Below are 22,679 nucleotides of genomic sequence, written 5' to 3' on the forward strand. Positions count from 1 at the left end.
GGTTCGGGCACGGAATGCAAAATTGCAATGTTTCTCCTCTATGTGTTAAATGCGGTGAGAAACACCCCTCTGCCGCGTGCTCGCTTCCCGTAAAAGCGGACCTGCCAAAGGTGGATCAGGCGTCTACTCGTTCCAAAATTCGTTGCGCTAACTGCAGCGGAAACCATACCGCTAACTACCTTGGCTGTGTTGCAAGGAAAAATTTTCTTCAAGCCCGTGAAGCTACGAAAACTATCAGGCAGCAGCGTAAATCCAGCGGAAGCGTTCCCTTAAACCCAAGAAACTGGCCATCGCTAACCAACGACCCGCCTCGTGCCCCAGTACAAATGTTGCAAACTACAGCTCGAAGTTCCCGTTCATACTCCGAAGTGCTAATCAGCGCCAACACTGATGCAGTAGCAGATGACACAAACGATCTCTTCACTCTGTCTGAGTTCATGTGCCTAGCCAGGGACCTTTTCGCTCGACTAAAAGGATGTCGCAACAAAGAACAGCAATTCATGGCTCTCTCTGAGCTAATGATTAAATATGTGTACCATGTCTAATCCACAAACTCTGCGCGTGGTGAACTGGAACAGTCGATCTGTAGCTAATAAGAAAATGGAGTTTTTCGATTTCCTGGATCGTTTCAACATTGATGTAGGGATAGTCACCGAAACGTGGTTGCGTCCCACGTCATCAATCTTCCACCCTACGTACAACTGCGTCCGGTTCGATCGTCCACCCAGCGAAAATGAAAGAGGAGGAGGGGTACTAATCGCCGTCCGACGAGGAATCAAGTTTGTCACAATGGACATATCAACTAAATCGATGGAGTGTGCCGGCATCTCTATCCCCACGGAAAATGGCCCCAATGTTCACTTCATAGCGGCCTACTTTGCCGGAATGAAGACGCCATTTGACTGGAGCGACTACCGTACCGATTTGAGGAACATAATGAGAAGCAACGAACCGCTGTTTGTGGTTGGTGATTTCAACGCGCGACACCGACAATGGAATTGTCTGAAGGCCAACAAAGCAGGAACCATACTTAGGAGTGTCGCTTCGCAGTACAATTTCTATATACACTACCCAGACACGTTTACTTTCCACCCAACTGGTCGCGGCAGACCATCCACACTGGATCTCGTCTTGTCGAACAATTTGATCGGCATGACGAAGCCAACGACTCAAAACGAATTATCGTCCGATCACCTACCTGTCACCTTCGACGTTCGGCTCGACGCTGAGCCGACAGAATCAGTGCCTACGTTCCGGTGTTATCAACGAGCCGATTGGAGGAGATTCCAGCGTGTGGTGGATTCCAAGATAGATCTGTTGCACCCAACCTACGCTACCTTACACAGTGAAGCCGATGTTGACCGAGCGATTGACAACTTTACTCAAACTCTGTTGGAAGCTGAATCCGTTGCGGTCCCGTCGGTCATCGCCCGTGGTTATGATGCACCAAGTATTTCCGATAACACACGTTTGTTGATTGCACTTCGGAATCGCCGTCGTCGTCAATGGATTAGGACCAGAGACCCTCTCTACAAACAAATTCTCCAATCGCTCAACTCTAGAATCACAGAAGAATGCAACCAAATCCGTTTTCGAAAATTCAGAGAAACTCTTCAAACGCTGGAACATGGGAGCAACCAAATGTGGAAAATAAAAGCTCTACGGAATACCTGTAAGTACAGCCCACCACTTCTTGATAATGCCACACTAGTCGCCTCTCCAGCATTGAAGGCCAAAGTACTCGCCGATAGCTTTGCCAAATTCCATACTAATTCGATGGTAAGTGACCCTACTACCGTTGAAAATGTAACCCGCTCTTCGGAGTACATTGACCAGGCTGTCCCTGAGCCCGACACCTCATACATAATTCGCCCAAAAGACGTCAAAAAACATATCCGCAACTTGAAGATTAAAAAAGCACCTGGAGAGGACCAAATTAGAAACGTTTTGCTAAAACATCTTCCCCGAAAAGGCGTGATAGTACTGGCTAAACTCTTTTCGGCATGCTTAAAAATTTGCTATTTCCCCTCTCGCTGGAAACACGCCGTTGTGATTGCCATCCCCAAGCCTAATAAAGATGCGACGCTCCCATCCAACTATCGGCCGATTAGTCTTCTTTCCTGTCTAAGTAAGCTACTGGAAAGGTTCATCCTAGCTCGCATCGAAGCGCACCTGAGCACTGCCAGTATTATCCCGAACCAGCAATTCGGTTTCAAGAAGGGACATTCTACTTGTCATCAGTTGGTAAGACTAGTAAAACAAGTTCGTTCGAATTTCACTCAAGGCAAATCGTCTGGAATGATCCTCCTTGACGTGGAAAAGGCGTACGACTCTGTATGGCAGGAAGCCATTCTCCACAAAATGGTGCAGGGCAATTTTCCCATGTCTACAATGAAAATTGTACGTTCTTTTCTCAAGGAACGTTCGTTTCACGTAGCTGTAGATGGAGAAGTCTCGGACCGTAAACAGATCCCCTTCGGTGTGCCTCAAGGAGCAGTACTCAGCCCGATCCTGTACAACATATTCACAGCGGACTTGGTGATGATCGACCACGTCCAGTACTACCTGTTTGCTGATGACACCGGCTTTGTTGTATCCCATCGAGACCCAACAGTTGTTGTGGACAAATTGCAACAAGCTCAACAGGCCCTCGAATCGTACCAGCAGCAGTGGAAAATTAGGATTAACCCCAACATGCTTCGTTGCACGCCTCTATCTCCCAGAACCTCACAAGTGTTCGGTTAAGTTGATCTTCAGCATGGTTGAACTGGCATACGCTACGTGCGGGACCGGTTCGGTTGACCTTGACGGGACCGCTTACAATCCATCCAAGTTGCGTTTCTACCAACATCGGTGTTCCGCCAGCGAGTTTCATGCGGCCGCCCTTGAGCAGCTCGAAAAATAGTTCAGCACCGATGATCATCTGGATTTCGTCCGGAGCATGGAACGACGGATCCGCCAAAGCGATGTTAGCGGGTATGTTCCAGGAGCGCGTGTCCACCTTCGTGACGGGCAGGTTAGCAGTGATCGTCGGCACGACCAGGAAATCTAGAACTGCGTCAAATGAATTAACGCGTGAGCTGATCTTGGTACGAAGTTTATACTTAACTTGGGTTGCGGCGTTATTGACGCCGCTAATCGGAATATTGACATGTTCTAGGATGATGTTGAGCTTCTTCGCAAGTGCCACGCTGATGAGGTTTGCATCGGAGCCAGAATCCAATAGCGCACGGCATAGCACCCGTCTGTTGCTGGCATCGCAAACAAGTACTTCAGCCGTGAAAGGAGCACTTGTTTCGTCATGCCCGTGCGGGCACAATTCACCGATCCTTGCGTTGGTTCATCATTTTCTGGGTCTTCTTCTGCGACTGGTTCTACTGCCACGGCAAGTTGGCTAACCTGCGGCTGTGTGGTCGTCGCTTTTTCTTCATGGAGAAGGCTGTGATGTCTACGCTTACATGTTCGGCAGGTCCTGTCTGAGTTGCAATCTGCAGTACGATGCCCACGCCGTAGACAATTGAAGCAGAGGCCAGCTTGTCTCACTTTGGCGTATCGTTCGCTCACTGTGAGATTCTCGAATACATCGCACTTGTAGATTACATGATCGCCGTTGCAACATGCACACACTTCATTGGATTGCGTTGAAGTTTGTGCAACATTCCTGGCTTGGGCGGGCTTCTGGTCAATGGATTTTCCTCTTTGCTTGGTTGGAGCCGGTGAGTACTGCTCGTAGCTTTTCATCTTCTGTAGTATGCGGCTCCGGTCTCGAAGGAAGTCGATCATATCAGTGTACGAAGGTAACTCATCAGCCGGAATCTGCGACTCCCACAACTTTCTGGTTTCCTTGTCCAATCGTTTCGCTACCACATTGACCAGGATCATCTCAGAGAGTCCTTCAACGGGTAACGATCGGTTCTTCAGTGCGTCAACGTGTTTCATGCAAGCATCAAGCAAGTTCCGCAACTCAGTAGCGTTCTCACTCGTCATCTTGGGCAACGAGAGTAGAGCGTCTATATGGGTATCGATGATGAGTCGCTCGTCCTCGTATGTTTCCTCAAGCATCTTCCACGCTGATTCGTAATCGTTGTTGTTGATTACGTCTTGGTCTATCTTACCGGCAGCGCTTCCGACCAGCGAATTCTTCAAGTGGTATAGTTTGATGGCCGGGGATTCGTGGGGGTACCTGTTCATTATGGTTTTGAACATACACTTGAAGGAATACCAATTTTCAAGGTTGCCATCGAATGTTGGCAGTGGCACCTGTAAGTGGGGCATCGAGTTGTTCACTGCCACCGGTTGCTGCGGTACGAAAACAGGAGCAAACGCACTTATTCTTCCTCGTTGTTTTTCTTCTGTACGGACTCGTAAATCGCCGCCGGTGTACCACTCACAGAACCAAGCAGCTTTCTCGGGTGTTTACTCCGTAGCGAATAAGGAGTTTCTTCGGTCATGGGACCACCACTTTTCACTGTTCGTTCACAAATCGTTCAAGTTTATTCAGGGAATTCCCTTCACTTAGAATCCGTGTTTCGAACACGATCACACATGTTTCGCGTACGCACAACACACTGCACTGACGCGTCGCTCGGCGTCGACGCCGATTGAATTTTCCACACGGTGGAAATCAGAAAGTTCTCTCGTTTTACCGGAATTTCACCACAAATCAACAAAAAACCATCACAAAAACGTTCATCTGGCTCGAATGGACCAAAATGTTCGGGAAATGGATTGGAGGAATTGGTTTTTCTGCAAATGAATCAAAACTTTGCGTGTGAACTGTTCAACGTATTTATTCCAACTGAAAAAAACTGACATCTTCTTCTCTTTCTCTCCACTCATGTTCGCGCCGAGCACGCGTCGCCCGATACCGGGGGGTCGCTCGATGAAACTCTACACGTCACATCATGTAGGGTGAGGCGGGGCAAGATGGGTCACCTAAGGATGGATCACCATAACTTTGTAAATACAAATCGTATTGGTTTGTATTCGTCCGCTACTCTTTAATACACTAGTTAGCTATGCTAAAAGTCGATAAAAAGTTCATTAAATACAAAACATGATGTTAAATAAGCAGTTTTAAAAAGTGATCGATTTTGCGCCGTGAAAAAAGGGCGGGGCAAGATGGGTCACCTTTTAAGTAAATCACATTTTCTCAACGAAAAACGTCAAAATATAAGATTTTTTGTGCATTCATACATGCTTCATATCCATACTGAGTAAACAAGAGCTACTAGTAAACATTTTATAAATTTATTTGGATAAGAAAAAAATTTACGATTTGAGTGGTCCTAAGGCGACTTGAAAATCGATGTTTTTACTAAAAAAATATCATAATTTTATGTTATAATTTTGAGCGTTCATTCCGCTTGATTGAAGTCATTTATGAGATAGGCTTGTAGTAAAAAACAATTATCTTTTGAATGCTCCAAAAATACGTTCAAAATTGAAGGTGACCCATCTTGCCCCGCGGCCGTTTATATGGAGATTATATGGAATGTATCGCATAAGAAAAATGGCTAAAAACCCTTTTATTTTTTATTTCCAATGAGAGTGAATATTTTTTTTAATCAATGCCCCAAACTTTTGTATATTCATGCTGGTCATCCAACAAAATTATTAACATAATCAAAACATGAGTAATGCGCCCGAAAATGACACTGACCCATCTTGCCCCGCGACCCATCTTGCCCCGCCCCACCCTACACTGAACAACATCAGAAGAATATGCGTTTTCTCTGTAAATTTTGCACATCACTTTTAAAACGTTATTCATTGTAAAACAAGTGCTGCACAATTTTCACAAATCTGTCAAAAACAAAACATTTTATAGCAACGCAACTAACAGTTTGTAAACTTTCAAGATAGGTTTAAAGATCAACATGCAACTGTGTACAATGGTAATTAAACGTTTGAACCATTGTAGAATATTTTTATGGATATGTATGTATTATACATTTTTACCTTAATTTGTTACATATACCGTACAAGAAATAGATATTATTGCTCGTAATAACACTATAATGTTAAAATCCTTGCCTATAATACTTATGACACACATGTGATACAAGAATCACTGTACAATTACGCTTGAAATGAGTGCCATACTGAAAATTCTCTCAGTTCAAGTCAGTCTTGTTAGAATTTTCTTGACAATGCGTACCGTTGTACAGGAATCATACTCGTATCACATGTCTGTCCGGGGTATAACATATCATTATGATCAACATTTTACTGTTTGTGTATCGAATTAAACTTTTTAGCAGAGTATATTAAGCTTTTCTGGGGAATGGTACATTCTGGGGAATGGTGCATTCTGGGGAATGGATTTCTGGGGAAATGGTACATTCTGGGGAATGGTACATTCTGGGAAATGGTTTTCTGGGGAATGGAATTCTGGTGATTGGTATTCTGGGGAATGGTTTTCTGGGGAATGTTATAGAATTAACCTGAATGCATTTTCGGGTGATTTTGCGCTTCCTAAGCTTAGCTCAGGCATAGGATTGCTCTAGATTCCATATAATGTGCAATGTAACCTGAATGAATTTTCCTTAGGAAACACAAAATTACCCGAAAATGCATTCAGGTTAAAAAAGACACGTTTAATGCTTTAATGCTTCCAGTGAGCTATTTGCTCTTTGAAGGAAGCACGACACTAGACAACGGACTAGCATGCAACGCCCAGTGGCACAGCCGAAAACTTTTCCTGACAGCTGCGACGGGGATCGAACCCGCGCTCCTTAGCACGATGCGACTAAAGGCTTGGTGACCTTAGCCGCACGACCACGAAGCCACACAAAGGTTACATTGCACATCATATGGAATCTGGTGTTTTCCTAAGCCTGAACTAAGCTTACGTACGACGTTTCACAGGGATTTTCTTCCGGAACAACAAGGTGATTTTGGATGTCTGCGGTATACAATTGGATTCCGAACGTGAATCTCCAGTGTCATCAAAATCCAATAAGGACAAAACAAAATGGGATGCGAAGCCTGAAATCAAACGAGTCTGGAGCCCTTCAGGACGTCGCAGCAGGGGCAAGTTCAGAGGCTCAGGGCTGCGCAGTCTCAACGAACAAGGAAATGAAGGAGGTCGACATAAGTTTTACCGGGCCAAACCTGACCAAGCAATTGACCCCCCTCCCTTAATCAACGCTTAACCGAAATTTGTCTGGAACATAAAGATAAGTAGACTCTATAATAACAAATTTAATGACCCTCTATTTCCCACGGTAGCTGCGGAGTCACATAGATCCATTACCGTCAATTTGACAAGCGAATATAAATAATTTAAACGTATTGTTAGTCGGTCATTATAATACTCAAATCGTTAAGAACGGTGATGGTAGAACCATTGACTAATTTAGCTAGCATTAATTTGTTTAAAAACTTATATGGTTTAAAGTTAGAGTAGTAAAGTTTGCTCAGAAAATCAGAAATCGTACCAGTCGTGGGAAGGATAGGAACAATTTGATTAACATTAATCAGCCTTCTTTTACTGCCGCAAGAGATCATACATAATCGAGCGAGTACTCTTCACTCCCATTTCCTTCTTCCATCGGTAGTAATATTAATAATTGCGAGAATTCACATATTTTGTCCATCCCATAGTTTCACATAAATGATTTGTGGATGACCTCTTTGAAAACCGCATCTGTTGTTTCTAGTCCGGCATTAATTGTATACATTAATTATCTTTTAACAATTACAAATAGGTTTACGAGCGTTTTAACAGATTAAGACGATAACAACTAGAAAACTAAACTTAAAGTTTACAAAGCTTCAAGCTGACGAGCTATGTTCTATTAGTTTTTGTACTACAAGCTCACCTTTCGATAAAAGTTCTATCCATGACTTTTTCAGTGCCGACTGCTCTCCTTGTAATGACTAGGCTCTCAAAGCAAGTAATGATAAGTAGAATTTGAAATAATGGTAACATTGCAAAACGCCAATGGTCTAGAAACAGCAGCGCGTAATTGATCAATCGTTTTATCAACGGAGTACACAGCGCTAGACCAACGGTATTAGAAATTCACTTTTCATCAAGTCCAGAGTTTGTAACATCGTCGTACTCCGTCCGGTAGACGTATCGCTCAGCGGAGAGAAAACTCAGATAGGCAACGGGACCAGAGGATGCGTTGAGATTACAGAATTACAGAAAACTGGGGGTGGTCATCTTGCCCCATAATTCTATTGTTTTTACCCTTCTTACACCCATATTTTATATTAACCATGCCATCATACCTCATCTAGAGCTTTCCCTTTGTTTCAGAACCGCTCCCTTCAATATCCAGGCTTTGTGTCGTAGAACTAACTACATCGGATGCACCGAAAAACGCGCAAACGACAATTTTAACGAAATACCTATACTTTCCCTATCTAGTTGGACAGTTCAATCAGCCGGGTACTTACCAACGAAGTCTAATAGTGCAAATTTGGTGATAGCCTTCCCAAGTTCTGCCTAGATTTGGATAATGACAACAGTACAACCTGGCCGACACTACGTTAACTGTCGAAGTTCTACGATACAATGATAATAGACATATAAGAGTTGATTTTTTATGGATTTTTTTTCAATTTTTTATCAAAATGTTTGGTTTTCACAGCTGTAATCATCATATTATATTAGGATCTACTAGTAAAAAATAAATTTATGCCGATCTAGATCGTAAGAGGACTAATCCAAGGGGACGGGAAGCCGTTGAACATTCGAATTTTTCGAATTTATCGATAAGAATTTTTTTTTCAGTTTCCACTCAGTATGGTAAGTGGGGGCAGGATGGGTCACCTAAGAAATGGATCCCTATAACATTCTGAATATAAATAGCATTTCTCTGTTTTCTATCACGACTTTCAGATACACTAGTCAGCTATGATATAAGGGTATAGAAAGGTCATACAGTTTGAAACCTGCTTCTTGACAAACAATTGTCAAAACATGACCCATCTTGCCCCACCTCATTTCTACGGGGGCAAAATGGGTCAGCTATCAGAAATTTGATTTTTCTCCAACAAAAAATACTAGATCTTCTATTTTTTTCTCTATACATCTAAGCTTCACATACGTACAGATTACATGAAACAAGTGTTGAAACATATCGGTAGATTATTCTCAGAAATAGAATATTTTTATTCAGGTAACCATAAAAAAATTTGAAAACTTATATTTTTTGTAGAAAAATATTAAAAATATGTTCACAAATTTTCAGCGCTCTAGTCGCTTCGATAATGTAGGTCACAGTCACATAATAGCCTTTCTATGAAAAATAAAACATTTTTAAAAACTATGCAAACATACCGAAAAATTAGGGTGACCCATCTTGCCCCGTCTACACATTACACGTAGTTATATGGAATGTATAGCATAAGGAGTATAACGAAAAAATATTTTATTTTTTTCTGCGTAAGGAACGAAAAGAATTTTAAAAACAATATATCACTTTTTTGTGTATCCACGTTGTTCATCTGGGAAAATTATAGAAAGATTCAAAAAATAAATAGTACGGTTGAAACCGGTACTGACACATCTTGCCCCCTGACCCATCTTGCCCCCACATACCATATGAGAAGAATAAAAACAATTGATTAACACGGTTATTCCCTGGCCAAGTTCGCAGGGGTTGACGGTATTAAGGCGAAACTGGAAGCGTTTTCTCATTTTTTTTGGTTTCTGATCTATATATATATATTAGCGTGGTTCAAAAAATCGTTTTTGCTCCACACCGCTTTTTCGATTCGTAATCAGATTCTAAGACTTCTCCCAAAAATTGAGCTGATTTGGTTGAAAATTGAGAGTGCACAAGCCCTTCAAAGTTTGTATGGGAATTAATATGGGGAAAGGACGTTTTTCATTCAATTGACCGTAACATTTCTCCAAGTGCTCTAGAGTGTTAGATGACCCTTGGTAATCCTAGGCTACTCTATCAGCTACAACTTTGCCGAAGACCACATTCAAATCGGACGTCTCATAAATTAATTATCGATTTTCATCCAACTGGCGAAACATTAACAGTGATCGTTCAACTTCCCAGCAGGCAACATTGCTGCACATGGCGCCAAAGATAGCACACATAAATCATGGCTACTATGTTTCAAGGCAAATTGCAGTGATGCCCATCGAATAATGTAACCATCATGATCAAAGATTTTCATTCTGGACAAAAATCAATAACTAATTAATGAGACGTCCGATTTGAATGTGGTCTTCGGCAAAGTTGTAGCTGATAGAGTAGCCTAGGACTACCAAGGTTCAACTAACACTCTAGGGCACTTGGAGAAATGTTACGGTCAATTGAATGAAAAACGTCCTTTCCCCATAGTAATTCCCATACAAACTTTGAAGGGCTTGTGCACTCTCAATTTTCAACCAAATCAGCTCAATTTTTAGGGGAAGGCTTAGAATCTGGTTACGAATCGAATAAGCGGTGTGGAGCAAAAACGATGTTTTGAACCACGCTAATATACAGGGTGTTAGGTTCATGAGTGCAAACTTTTTAAAGGGTGATAGAGGACCATAAATGGTGAAAAAAATTGTTCTACGCATATGGTCAAATCTCAACCGTTACGTAGTTATTAAACTCCCCATGTTTTTGACTCTTATTGCCTTAACTTGCTATAACTTTAAAATGGTCAAACTTAACGCAGTTTTTTTACTCTTATTCGAAAGATGATTGAATTTTCTATCAAATGGCATCTTTGAACCGATTGGTTTAGCTAAATAACTAAGTTTTCTAGAGCAAAATAGCTAAAAATAGCGTGTTTTTATTTGTTTATGTCTGTTATCTTTAAAACATGCGTAATAAATTAAAATTATTTCTTTGGGAAAGTTGTGGCCCCTGTTCCACTCTACAATTTGTTTTTTGACGCCAAACTTCTAACTCTTATCGTTTTCTTGCAATTTTGATTTAAATGTGCAGCACAGTGCGCAAAAAAGTGCTTACCATGACGATTGCAAATTTCTGATCTGAAATGCGACGTTTAAATCGAAATTGCAAGAAAACGATTAGAGATAGAAGTTTGATGTCAAAGAACAAATTGTGGAGTGAAACAGGGGCCACAACTTTGCCAAAGAAAGAATTTTAAATTATTACGCATTTTTCAAAGATAATTGACAATAACAAATTAAAACACACAACTTTTAGGCTATTTGATCTAGAAAACTTAGTTATTTAACTAAACCGATCGGTTCAAAGATGCCATTTGATAGAAAATTCAATAATCTTTCGAATAAGGGTTAAAAAAGTGCGATAAGTTTGACCATTTTAAAGTTATAGCCAGTTAATGCAATAAGAGTCAAAAAATGGGGAGTTCAATAACTACGTAACGGTTGAGATTTGACCATATGCGTAGAACAATTTTTTTCACCGTTTATGGTCCTCTATCACCCTTTAAAAAGTTTGCACTCAGGAACCTAACACCCTGTATATAAATGCAGTGGCATACGTGGGACCGCGCATAACTTGCGAACGGAAGGTCCAATTTTGGTCGTCTTAGTTTTGTTCTGTTAGTTTTCACCCAAGGAAGGTTTATGAGGCATAAAACATAGAAAAAAATAAGAGTTTTTGAAAATCGATATTTTATACATTTTGACCTGGGATTTGGTCTTGGCTAGAAACTTAAAACGTCAAAAAACGCAGTAGGCATGACAAAGTTTGCCGGGTACAGCTAGTTTTTTATAAAATAATGAAACAATATTTTCAAAATCGGGTTTCGTGCACATGTAGAGTATGGATCAGGATATCTCCTCATTTTTTTTCGTGGGCAAATGTTTTTCGTTTTCGCAGAATCCATTTTTGAACAAAATTTCACAAAAAAATGGTTTTTGCAAAAATGGAAAACATTTCCAACCTCAAACAAATTCAGTAGATACCCTGATCCATACTCTACATGTGCACGAAAACCGATTTTGAAAATATTGCTTCGTTATTCAATAAAAAATCAGAAACCAAAAAAAATGAGAAAACGCTTCCAGTTGTATTATTGTAATGTAGTGTTTAGTAAAATATACCTATCACCTTTTCAACACTTTGATGCGCCTCCAACGGTTCATCACGAACCGGCTGCCATAGATGGAGTATGGGTGTGGAGGGTTTTGATGATCGTTACAAATAAAAGTATAATACGATTTGTGACAGGTTTTGGAAACCTTTTACAGCCAACTGACTTCAAAATGTTGTTTGGGATTTCTTTCCCACTTTTCTTGGTTGGTTTTGATTAGTAATTAGATTGAGTTTAAAAAAGGGCGAAAGTAACATGATCGATTTGTCTTCATCGACTCTCTCTTCTGCAAATTAAAGAGACAAGATGCAAATTTAATCGAACTTTTTTACACTTAGACGCTAGATTTATGGCCAAAAAGTGCAACCATACTTGCATCTTGTCACTTTAATTTGAAGAAGAGAAAGTCGATGAAAAGAACTCGTTTATGTTACTTTCGCCCTTATTTAAACTCAAACTTACTGACAAGATGCAAATTTAAAGGATCGACGAAGAGAAATCACCCTTAGGGGCCGTACACAAATTATGTCACGCTTTTAGGGGGAAGGGGGGGGGGTGGTTATGGTTTGCAGAACGTGACGACTCATACAAAAAATAATGGGGTCCAATACAAAAAGTGTGACATCGGGGGGAGGGGGTTGAAAAAGGTTTAAACTGATTAACACGGTTATTGATAAAATTTTATTGCAAAAATCAAGTGAATGACAACTGGAAATTTATAAACATTCGTATCAGAACATTATTTACATAGAAGCTTTAATCCTAAGTGTTCCACGATTTGAAACAAGCAATAGAAACATTATTTTAGTAGGCGGTATTTTTTGCAAAAGGATTATCATTGACGCAAGACTCAAGCGTTATTCTTGGTATTTATTGCTTTTCTTCACAGATATTAGATTCTAATCAAAAGGAATATTTCTTAAATTACTTGTAAGCGACTAATATGTACTAACCCTATGTACAGGCCTGGAAACGAATTTTCCTTTTAACCCTTTTTTTGAAAGTAAAGTTTCCGACTTTTTTCCTGGATAGCTTCCAACAGTTTGGCTTCGGATATGATTAAATTTGCTTTTGTTAGGGTTACCTTGGGTCGGTTCTAATCCGAAATGAGCGCGTGTCGATAGATCTCGTTGATTGATGTTGGCGTTGCGGGCACGACGAAGGATCGTTTTTTGCAACATCCGTGAAGGCGCTGCAACCCGGTCGCTTCTTTGGAAGAAGTTCGTTGCTTGTAGGCACGTGATTCCTGGAAATATGTAAAATATATGTAAATACTTGTAAAATTGATAGTATGAAGTCTATTTCAATGAGAACACTATTTGTATGAACTGAAAATAATGTTGAGAAGTTTTTGTGAGTACCATCAGTGTACCCGACTCCGCTCATCTAAGGAAAGTTTCGCAGTAAAATATCATCTATCGCATCGTTTCCCAACATTGGCTCTCGCGACGCCCCAGTCAGTTATCACGCTTTTCGTAGACCAATCGAAGTAGTGTGCCTGCAAGCAGTTGGGGGGTCGCGAAACGAAGGTTGAGTAACCATGATCTATTGAATGACTGTTAAGCCACTCAGACTCAGATAGATGGTCATGTGCAGATTGCCGGGTTCGAGTTTGAGCATGTTCATCACCGGTGGCGATATGATAGCGGATCGAATCGTTCTGGATGCTCGGTTCCGAATGGTGGGTCAAGATAAACGGCACCTTCTTTGGGCCGATCTAGACGCACTTCATCTTCAGGAACTTGTACATACTTGGCTTCATCAGGTGCAATACGGTGAACGGTGAAACGATCCTAGACGCCGTACATCAAAGATGGGTGACATTCATGAATCCGGTCGGGTAATTGAAGTCAGTGCAAACCTTGCCATCGATCTAGATGTGATGCTGCAGATCTTGGTAACTTCGGTGTTAGTCAAGACATACTTCACGATGGTTGCACAATAAAATCACAAGTGGCAACGAGTCACGCAGTTTGTGTGGGCCAGTGGATGGAAGCGGGGCAAAGGTAACCCTGGAGGCGTTTAATCGCTTTTTAATGCTTTTTCGGTCCGCGAGGCATCTTGACACTTTAGAACGAAAACGAAAGGATTATTCCAACGGCGCCTGGGTTGATACAACACTGACTCGAAGATGGCTGCGTTGTCATCCTGGAAACATATAAACATTATTGGCAACCAATTATTAGAAATTGATCAATTTTTAAAAAAGAGGTTCATGAACATTTCAAGAATAATTTCATAAGTTTTCACAAGAATTCATCCAAAGCAGAATTCTGTCAAAACTGTGTAAGTTATTCAAAAATTTTGCAGATTCTATAGCGTTACTCAAATAATCACGCTGCTCTAGTCTAAATGCTAAGACATTCTAGTATTATCTGCATTCCTGTTTGGATTACACCAGGAGTTCGATGTGTGACTAATTCAGGGCTTTTCCTAACGATTCCTCCAGGAATCTAAATTTATTTCAGTAAATTCTCAATGAATTACTCCAGCTTTATGGTTATTCCTCATGGAGTGCTTGAGGAATTTCTTTCTTGATACTTTTTCTACAAATGCTCCTTTTGAAATTTTTCCAGGAGTTCTCTGCCCCCACTCGCATAATAGTCCCATATGAATAGAAAACCCAGCAAAGATGGGACTGTAATGCTAGTGGGGTCAGTTCTTCCTCTGGGAATTCTCCAGCAGCTTCGTATGGGTTTTCTCCTGGAGTTCTCCAGGTTTTTTACTGGTATACTTTTGAGAATTTGTGCTGAAATTTCCTCCTGCATTTGTGGTAGAATCCCCTCAGGATTTTTCTGTAAATTAATCCATGATGATCCTGGATATTCCTGCATTACTTCCCGGACATTCCTCCAGGATATCTACTTCAAGAGTTCGCTGGGAGCTCATTCGCGAATTTCACTAGAAGCACTCCAGCATTCATGCATGAATCTCTCTAGAATTACCAGAATTTTCCCGAAAAATTCCTCCAGAAGTACATTAGAAAATGTTGCAGGAGTTCCTTGGGAATTTCTCCAGGAGTTACCCGGAAATTCCTTCGGAAGCTTCTCAGAGTTCCTCATGGAAATACAAGGGAATTCCTCAGAAATTCATCCAGGAATTCCTCAAGAATACCTCCAGAAGTTCCATAAGAATTCTTTCAGGGATTCCTCGGGAATTCCTCCAGAAAATCCACGGGAGTTTTCCGGGAATTTCTCCAAAAGTTCCTTGGGAATTCTTGTAGAAGCTCCTTGGAGATTCGTACAGGAGTTCCTCGCCAATTTTTCCAGGAGCTCCTCGATAATTCATCCAGGAGTTCCAAGGTTATTCCTTCCCCGAAAACTCCTCCTGCAGTTTGACTGAAATTCCTCCAGGAGCTTATCGGAGATTTCTCCAGAAGATCCTTGGAAATTCCTCAAGCAGTTTCTCTGGAATTCCTCGGAATTACTCTAAGATTTTCTCGGGAATTCCTCCAATACTTCCTAGTTGCTCGGGAGTTTCTTGAGTATTCCTCCACGAGCTTGTCGAAACTTCCTCCAATAGCTCCTCGAGGTCTTCGGTATTGTTCCGAGGAGTTCCGCGGTAATTCATCCATATTTTTTTTCATTAGTTTCAATGATAGTCCTCCAGAAGTTGCTCAGAAATTTCGCCAGTAGCTTCTCGGGAATCCATCCAGAAGTTCCTCTGGAATTGCTACCGGAGTTCCTCGGGAATATCTCCAGGAGTTCCTCAAAAAAATCCTCAGAAAGGTTCCGCGAAATTCCTGCAGGAGATTCCCGAGGAACTCGAGGGGTCTCCAGTTAGCCTAGAGGTTAAGGCTATGGATCGCCAATCCGGAGACGGCGGGTTCGATTCCCGTTCCGGTCGGGAAAAATTTCTCGACTCGCTGGGCATAGTGTATCCATTGTACTTGCCTCACAATATACTAATTCATGGTTTCCCAAACTATGGGTAAAGTGTCGAATTAGCTTTAGTTAAAATACACAGAAATAAAAACCAAAAAAAAAAAAACAAACTATGGGTCGCGGCCCCGCCAGCCTTCATCCAGGGGGTCGCGAGCGACAGTAAAATATTTTACTGTAACAGACAACAAATGAGGGAATTTATATGGGGGGTCGCGAGAACTACGTCTGCTGGCAAAAGGGTGTCGCGCGACCTAAAAGTTTGGGAACCTATGTACTAATTCATGCAATGGCAGGCAAAGAAAGGCCTTCAATTAATAACTGTGGAAGTGCTCAAAGAACACTAAGTTGAAGCGAGGCAGGCCAAGTCCCAGTGCGGACGAAGAGCCATTAAGAAAGAAAAAAAAAATCCCGAGGAACTGCTGGAGCAATTCCCTAAAAACTCCTGTAGCAATTCCCGACAAAATCATCAGAATGGATGACCGAAGAACTCGTGAAAAAATAATCGAGGAACTCCTGAAGGGATTCCAGAGGAACTCTAGAAGCATTCCCACGGAAATCCAAGAGGAATATTAGGGGAACAACTGGGGATATTTCCAGAGAACTTCTGGAGGAATTCCCAAGATCTCCTGGAGCAATTCCTGGGGAAATTTTGAAAAAAAAAACTCGATGAAGTCCTGGAGGAGTATTCGAGGTGCTTCAGGAGGAATTTCCGAGGAACTCCCGGAAAAATTCCCAAAGAATTCCTGTGGAACTTTAAAACTAATTCTCGGGGATCTCCTGGAGGAAATCCCAAGGATCTCCCGGAGGATTTCCCGAAATACTCCCCGGAGGAGTTCTCGAAGAAATCCTGGAGGATGTTCTTAAGATCTCCTGGCGCAATTTTCAAGGAACTCCTGGAGAAATTCCTAGGAAACTCATGGGGGAATTCCCGAGGAACTTCTGGATGAATACCCGAGGAACTCCTGGGGGGATTCTTGAGAAACTCCTGGAAAAATTCCCTGAAACACCTGGAGGAATTTCCGAGGAAATCCTGGAGATATTTCCGGGGAACTCCTAGAGGAATTCTCGAGGAATTTTTAGAGATATTTTCAGAGGAGCTCGTGAAAAAAATCCTGAAGAATTCCTGGAGAAATTTAGACAAATAGCAGGAGGACTTCCCAAGGAACTTTAGAAGGAACTCCTGGAGGAATTCCCGAGCAACTCCAGGAAGAATCCCTGAGGAGTTTTTGAGAAATTCCTGAGGAACTCCCGGAGAAATTTTCAAGGAACTCCCGGAGAACTTTCCGAGAAACTCCAAGAGGACATCCCATGGGAAATGCTGCGGAACTTCTGGTGATATTCCCGAAGAATTTAAAGATATTTCCAGAAACTCCTGGAGGAATTCTTAAGGAATTCATGAAGATATTCCTGAAAAACTCCTTCAGGAATTTCCGAGGAACTCGTGGAGGAATTCTCGTGAAACTTCTGAAAGAATTTGCGAGGAACTCCTCGGAGTAATTTCCGAGGGACTAGTGGGAGATTATCCAGGGAACTCCTGGAGATACTTCCGGAGATCTCCTGGAAGAATTTCCGAAAAACTTCTGGAGGAATTCCCGATGAACTACTGGAAGAATTCACGAGGAATCGCTGGGTGAATTCCCGAGGAACTCGTTGGAGCAATTCAAAAGAAACTTGTGGAGGAGGAACTCCTGGATATATTTCCGAGAAAATCCTGGAAGAATTCTCGAGGAACTTTTGGAGAAATTCCCGCTAAATACTTGGAGAAGTTTCCGAAGAACTCCAGGAGGAATTCCCGAGAAACTAATGAATGAATACCCGGAGAACTCCTGAAGGAACTTCTAGAGGAATGCCCGAGGAACTCCTGCAGGAATTTTCGAGGAACTTCTGAGGATATTCCCGAAGAACTCCTGGAGATATTTTCGGGGAACTCCTGAAGGAATTTCTGAGGAACTCGTGGAGGGTTCTCCGTGGAATTCCAGAAGAACTCATGGAGAAATTCCCAAGGAACTCCCGGAGAAATTTTCGAGGAACTCCAGGAGAAATTACCGAGGAACTTCAGGAGATATTTCCGAAGAACTCCTGAAGATATTTCCGCTGAACTCCTGGAGGAATTATGGAGAAATTTCTGAATATATTCTCAAGGAACTCATGCTGGAATTTCTGAGGATTTCGTGAAGGAATTTCAGGTGAAATGCCCGAGAAACTCTTGGAGGAATTCGCGAGGAACTAGTGGAAGAATATCCGAGAAACTCCTGGAGATATTTCCGGAGAACTCCTGGAAGAATTCTCGAGAAACTTCTGGAGAAATTCACGAAGAACTCAGATGGATACCCGGAGAACTCCTGAAGGAATATCCGAAAAACTTATGGAGGAATTTCAGAGAAACTTTTGGAGGAATTCCTGAGGGACTCCTGGAAGAAGTCCCAAGGAACTTCTGGAGGAATTCCCGAGGAACTCCTAAAAGAATTCCCGAGGAGCTTTAGGAGATATTTCCGGGGAACTCCTGGATGAATCTTTGAAGAAATTTTTAAGAAATTCCTGAAGAACTTTCGGAGAGATTTCAAAGAAACTCCCGGAGAAATTTCCAAGGAACTTCAGGAGGAATTACCGAGGGACTTCTGGACATATTCCCGAAGAACTCCTGAAGATATTTCCGCTGAACTCCTGGAGGAATTCTAGAAGAATTTTGAAGATATGCTGTTGGAGAGATTTCTGTGGATTTTGTGGTGGAATTCCTGGAGAAATTCCCGAAGAACTCTTGGAGGAATTCGCGAGGAACTCCTTGGAGTAATTACCGAGGAACTATTGGAGGAATATTCGAGAAACTCCTGGAGATTTTTCCAGGAAACTGCTGGAAGAATTCTCGAGGAATTACTGATGAAATTCCTGAAGTACTCATGGATAGATACCCGGAGAACTTCTGAAGAAATATTCGAGGAACTTATGGGAGGCATTCCAGAGAAACTTTTGGAGGATTTCCCGAGGAACTCCTGGAAGAATTCCGTAATTTCTGGAAGAATTCCCGAGGAACTTCTGGAGGAATTCCTGTAGAACTCCTTAAAGAATTCCCGAGCATCTCCTAGAGATATATCCGAAGAACTCCTGAAGATATTTCCGGTGAAATATCCTGAAGGAATTCTCAGGAAATTTCTAAAGATATTCTCGAGGAACTCCTGTAGGAATTTTAGAGGAACTTCTGGAGGAATTCCCAAGGAACTTTTGGAAGAAATCCCGGGGAACTACTGGAGGAATTTTCGAGGAACTCCTGAAAGAATTCCCAAGAAATACCTGTAGATATTCCCCGAGAATTCCCGGATGAATCCTCGAAATTATTGAGATATTCCTCGAAATTATTGAGATATTCCTCGAAATTATTGAGATATTCCTGGGGAACTCCCGGAGAAATTTCCAAGTAGTTCCTGCGGGAATTTCTGAGGAACTAGTGGAAGATTCTTCGTGGAATTCCAAGAGGAATTCTCGAGGAACTCCTGGAAGAATTCGCGAGGAAGTCGTTGAAGTAATTCCTGGAGATATTTCCGGGAAACTCCTGGAGGAATTCTCGAGGATCTTCTGAAGAAATTTCCGAAAAACTCTTGGTGGAATTCTCGAGGAACTCCAGAAAGAATCCCTGAAGAGCTCCTGGAGGGATTCCCCAGGAACTCCTGCAGGAATTTCTGAGGAACTTCTGGAGATATTCCCGAAGAGCTCCTGGAGATATTTCCGGGGAACTTTGGAGATATTTTCGGGGAACTCCTGGATGAATCTTTTAGGAAATTCTTGAAAAATTCCCCTAAAAATTCCTGAGGAACTCCTGGGGAAATTTCCGAGCAACTCCAGGAGGAATTTACGAGGAACCTCTATATTCCCGAAGAACTCCTAAAGATATTACCGGTGAACCGGAGGAACTTCTGGAGGAATTCCCGAGGAGCTCTTGAGAAACTCCTGTGAGAATTCCCGAGGAGCTTCTAGAGATATTCCCGGAGAACTCTTGGAAGAATCCTCGAGGAAATTCTTTAGAAATTCCTGAGGAACTCCAGGAGGAATTCCCGATGAACTTCGATATTCCTGAAGAACTCCTAAAGATATTACCGGTGAACTGCTGGAGGAATTCTCGAGGAATTTCCAAAGATATTTTCGAGGAACTCGTGGAAGAATTCCAGGAGGAATTCCCGAGGAAATCTTGAGGAAATGTGCGAGAAACGCCTTGGAATAATGCTTGAGGAAATAGTGGAGGAATATCCGATGAACTCCTGGAGATTTTTCCGGAGAATTCCTGGAGGAATAATCGAGGAACTTCTGTAGAAATTGCCAATAAATTCCTGGAAGAATTTTCGAAGAACTCGTGAAGCAATAAATAAATAGAATAAAATTCTCGAGGAACTCTTGGAGGAATTCCTGAGAAACTCCTGGCTGGAAGAATTCACGAGGAAATTCTGGAGATGTTTCCGGAAAACTTTTGGATGAACCCTCGAGGAAATTCATGAGAAATTCCTCAGGAACTCCCGAAAAAAATACCAAAAAAAAAAACTCCTGCAGAAATTTCCGGGGAACTTCTGGAGCTATTTTCGAAGAACTCCTAGAGATATTTCCGGGGAACTCGTGGAAGAATTCAGAAGGGATTTCTGAAAATATTCTCCTGAGAAATTTCTGAGGAACTCGTGTGGTGTAGAATTATCCGTGGAATTCCATGGCTGAATACTCGGGGAACTCCTGAGGGAACAACCTGAGGAACTTCTGGAGGAATTCTCGAGAAACTTTTGGAGGAATTTTAGAGTTATTTATTGAGAAATTTTCTTGGAACTCCTGAAGGGATTTGCATAAATGTTGGGAATTAGATAACTATGGATTAATTCCGAGAGAAATCTTGGATAAATTTTCAGGAAAATTGAAGGGATTTTACCATAAATTTTGAATTAATTATTCTACTGTAAATTGCATATCTGTTCCATTTGCATAGAAAACCAGCAAACATGGGGTTGATGTGCGATTCACGGCAGCATAGATAGGTGATATTCTAAAGGAATTCTCGTGGAAATATTCCTAGAGAATCCATCGAGGAATTCCAGGGAAACTCCTGAGGCAATTCATTTGGATCATCTGATCGGAATAAATTCCTGTCAGTTTTAGAATCCTACTTTCGCAGAAATTCATAAAAATATCCTGAAGAATTTCCTGGGAATCCATCAGGAAATTCTGAAGAAATTCCCATAACTCCTGGAGGTCATCCCGTGGAACCGGTTCCTTGAGAAGTTCCTGAATAACGGGTGAAATAATTCTTGGGTAAAAGCTGCAGTTGCTGTTGCGGTTGTTTCCAAACCAACTCGCAAAGTTTCCCGGTGTTCCCGGAATTGTTTTCATTGGTGGTATCTGATTGAAAATTGTATTCCTCTTACAATTCCCCTATGAAGAATTGAAAAATATTTATGCCAAGTACTTACCTGTAGAGAATCACAAATCACTCGGATTGAATGACGACTGCTTCGTAATAATCCTTCAGGGCGATAAAATCCTTAGGCGCCGTACAATACGCCTATCGCCATACATTCTTCACCCATGCATCAACAGAAGAAAGCATTCTTAGCGAACACTTTGCGGTTCCGATAGATCCAGACTCTTGCCCAGGCGGAGGTGAAAGAGGTAGATTTTAAGACATCGCCCATACGGCACCGCTAGATTTTTCAGATGGCCGGTTGGGGGGTTATAATTTACTTTTACAGACGAACCTTTGTGGTTGCAATAATGGCAGGGAATACTTCCTTGGCACATCGTCGGCCACAGATTGTTTCGTTTCGTGTCATCAGTGGCATCGGAGCTCAGCACCTACAAATGAGTTATAATCGTGAGTAAGCGAGATCCGATCAGATTTTCCATGGAGAAGATATAAAATTTACATCGATTGGTGGTCATTACAAATAAACTGGGATAATCCACTTCCACTTTGTGTTACAATGTTGTTTCTGTTGTGCAATGCATCTCACCTTGTACGCTTCGGAAACTTCCTGAAACTTTCGGCTCGGATTCGGATCGACCTTGTTCTTGTCCGGATGATACTTTTTGGCCAGTTGTTATTCCACCTTGTTAAATAATTTCCTTTGCCGATGTGTTCTTGGCTACTCCTTCGCAGACGGTGAATCGGCATCCAGCGGTCGGCAATGCAACCGGTATCAGTCGAACTGAACAATAGAGTTAATAAACTATAGAGGACGAATGTCGCTGCTGTTCCCTTTGTTCTCGTTCGCAAACATCCCGGGTATCTATCTGTCAAACTGCATACTTTTTCGCTTTGACACTTATATTCCTGCCTATCTTCACCAGCAAGAGATGTTGCGGCGGCGACGCCAGCGACATTCTCCCTCTATAGTTTATTACCTCTATTAACTGAACTCACTATGGAGCAATCCACGAACGCTTTTCGCTTCATCTTTCCTTGACCCGAACAAAAGTTGTAATACTTAACTAGCAGGCTATCGTTTTCGTAATAAGGACAAATCCAAATAAAAAAAAACTCTGTAGAAGCGAATCAAACATAATTTTTAACAAAAAAAAACTGGAGCAACAAATTGAACTGAACTATAAATAGAAATCGAACGCAGCTCAACCCGTCGTCCCCGCTCACACGAACACACTCATAACAATGTGTACAACACAAAGTTGGGGTGTCAAATGACGTTTCGGAGAGTTTCGCGTCGGTGCAAGGACGGGGGGCCTTGGGGGAGGGGGGTGGTCTAGAAAAGTGTGACAGTACGTGTATTGGGTATAGGGAAATTGCGTGACAGAGGGGGGAGGGGGGGGTCTAGAAAT

The 22,679-nt window shown here is 41.9% G+C and overlaps 1 long non-coding RNA gene and 1 pseudogene across 1 annotated transcript; both read right to left on the bottom strand.

The window, feature by feature from the left end:
- Nucleotides 1-12,826: 12,826 nt before the first annotated feature.
- Nucleotides 12,827-15,382, bottom strand: LOC134285128 (small ribosomal subunit protein eS4-like; annotated as a pseudogene).
- LOC109411549 (uncharacterized) lies at nt 12,827-22,516 on the bottom strand. The gene is made up of 4 exons (XR_009996164.1): nt 22,248-22,516; nt 21,857-22,051; nt 21,317-21,698; nt 12,827-13,240 (listed from the first exon to the last, which is right to left on the bottom strand). It is a non-coding gene; the product is annotated as an uncharacterized LOC109411549 (long non-coding RNA).
- Between the last annotated feature and the right edge of the window lie 163 nt (nt 22,517-22,679).

This window comes from Aedes albopictus, chromosome 1, assembly GCF_035046485.1.
Source record: "Aedes albopictus strain Foshan chromosome 1, AalbF5, whole genome shotgun sequence".
In the NCBI taxonomy this organism is placed as follows: Eukaryota; Metazoa; Arthropoda; class Insecta; order Diptera; family Culicidae; genus Aedes; species Aedes albopictus.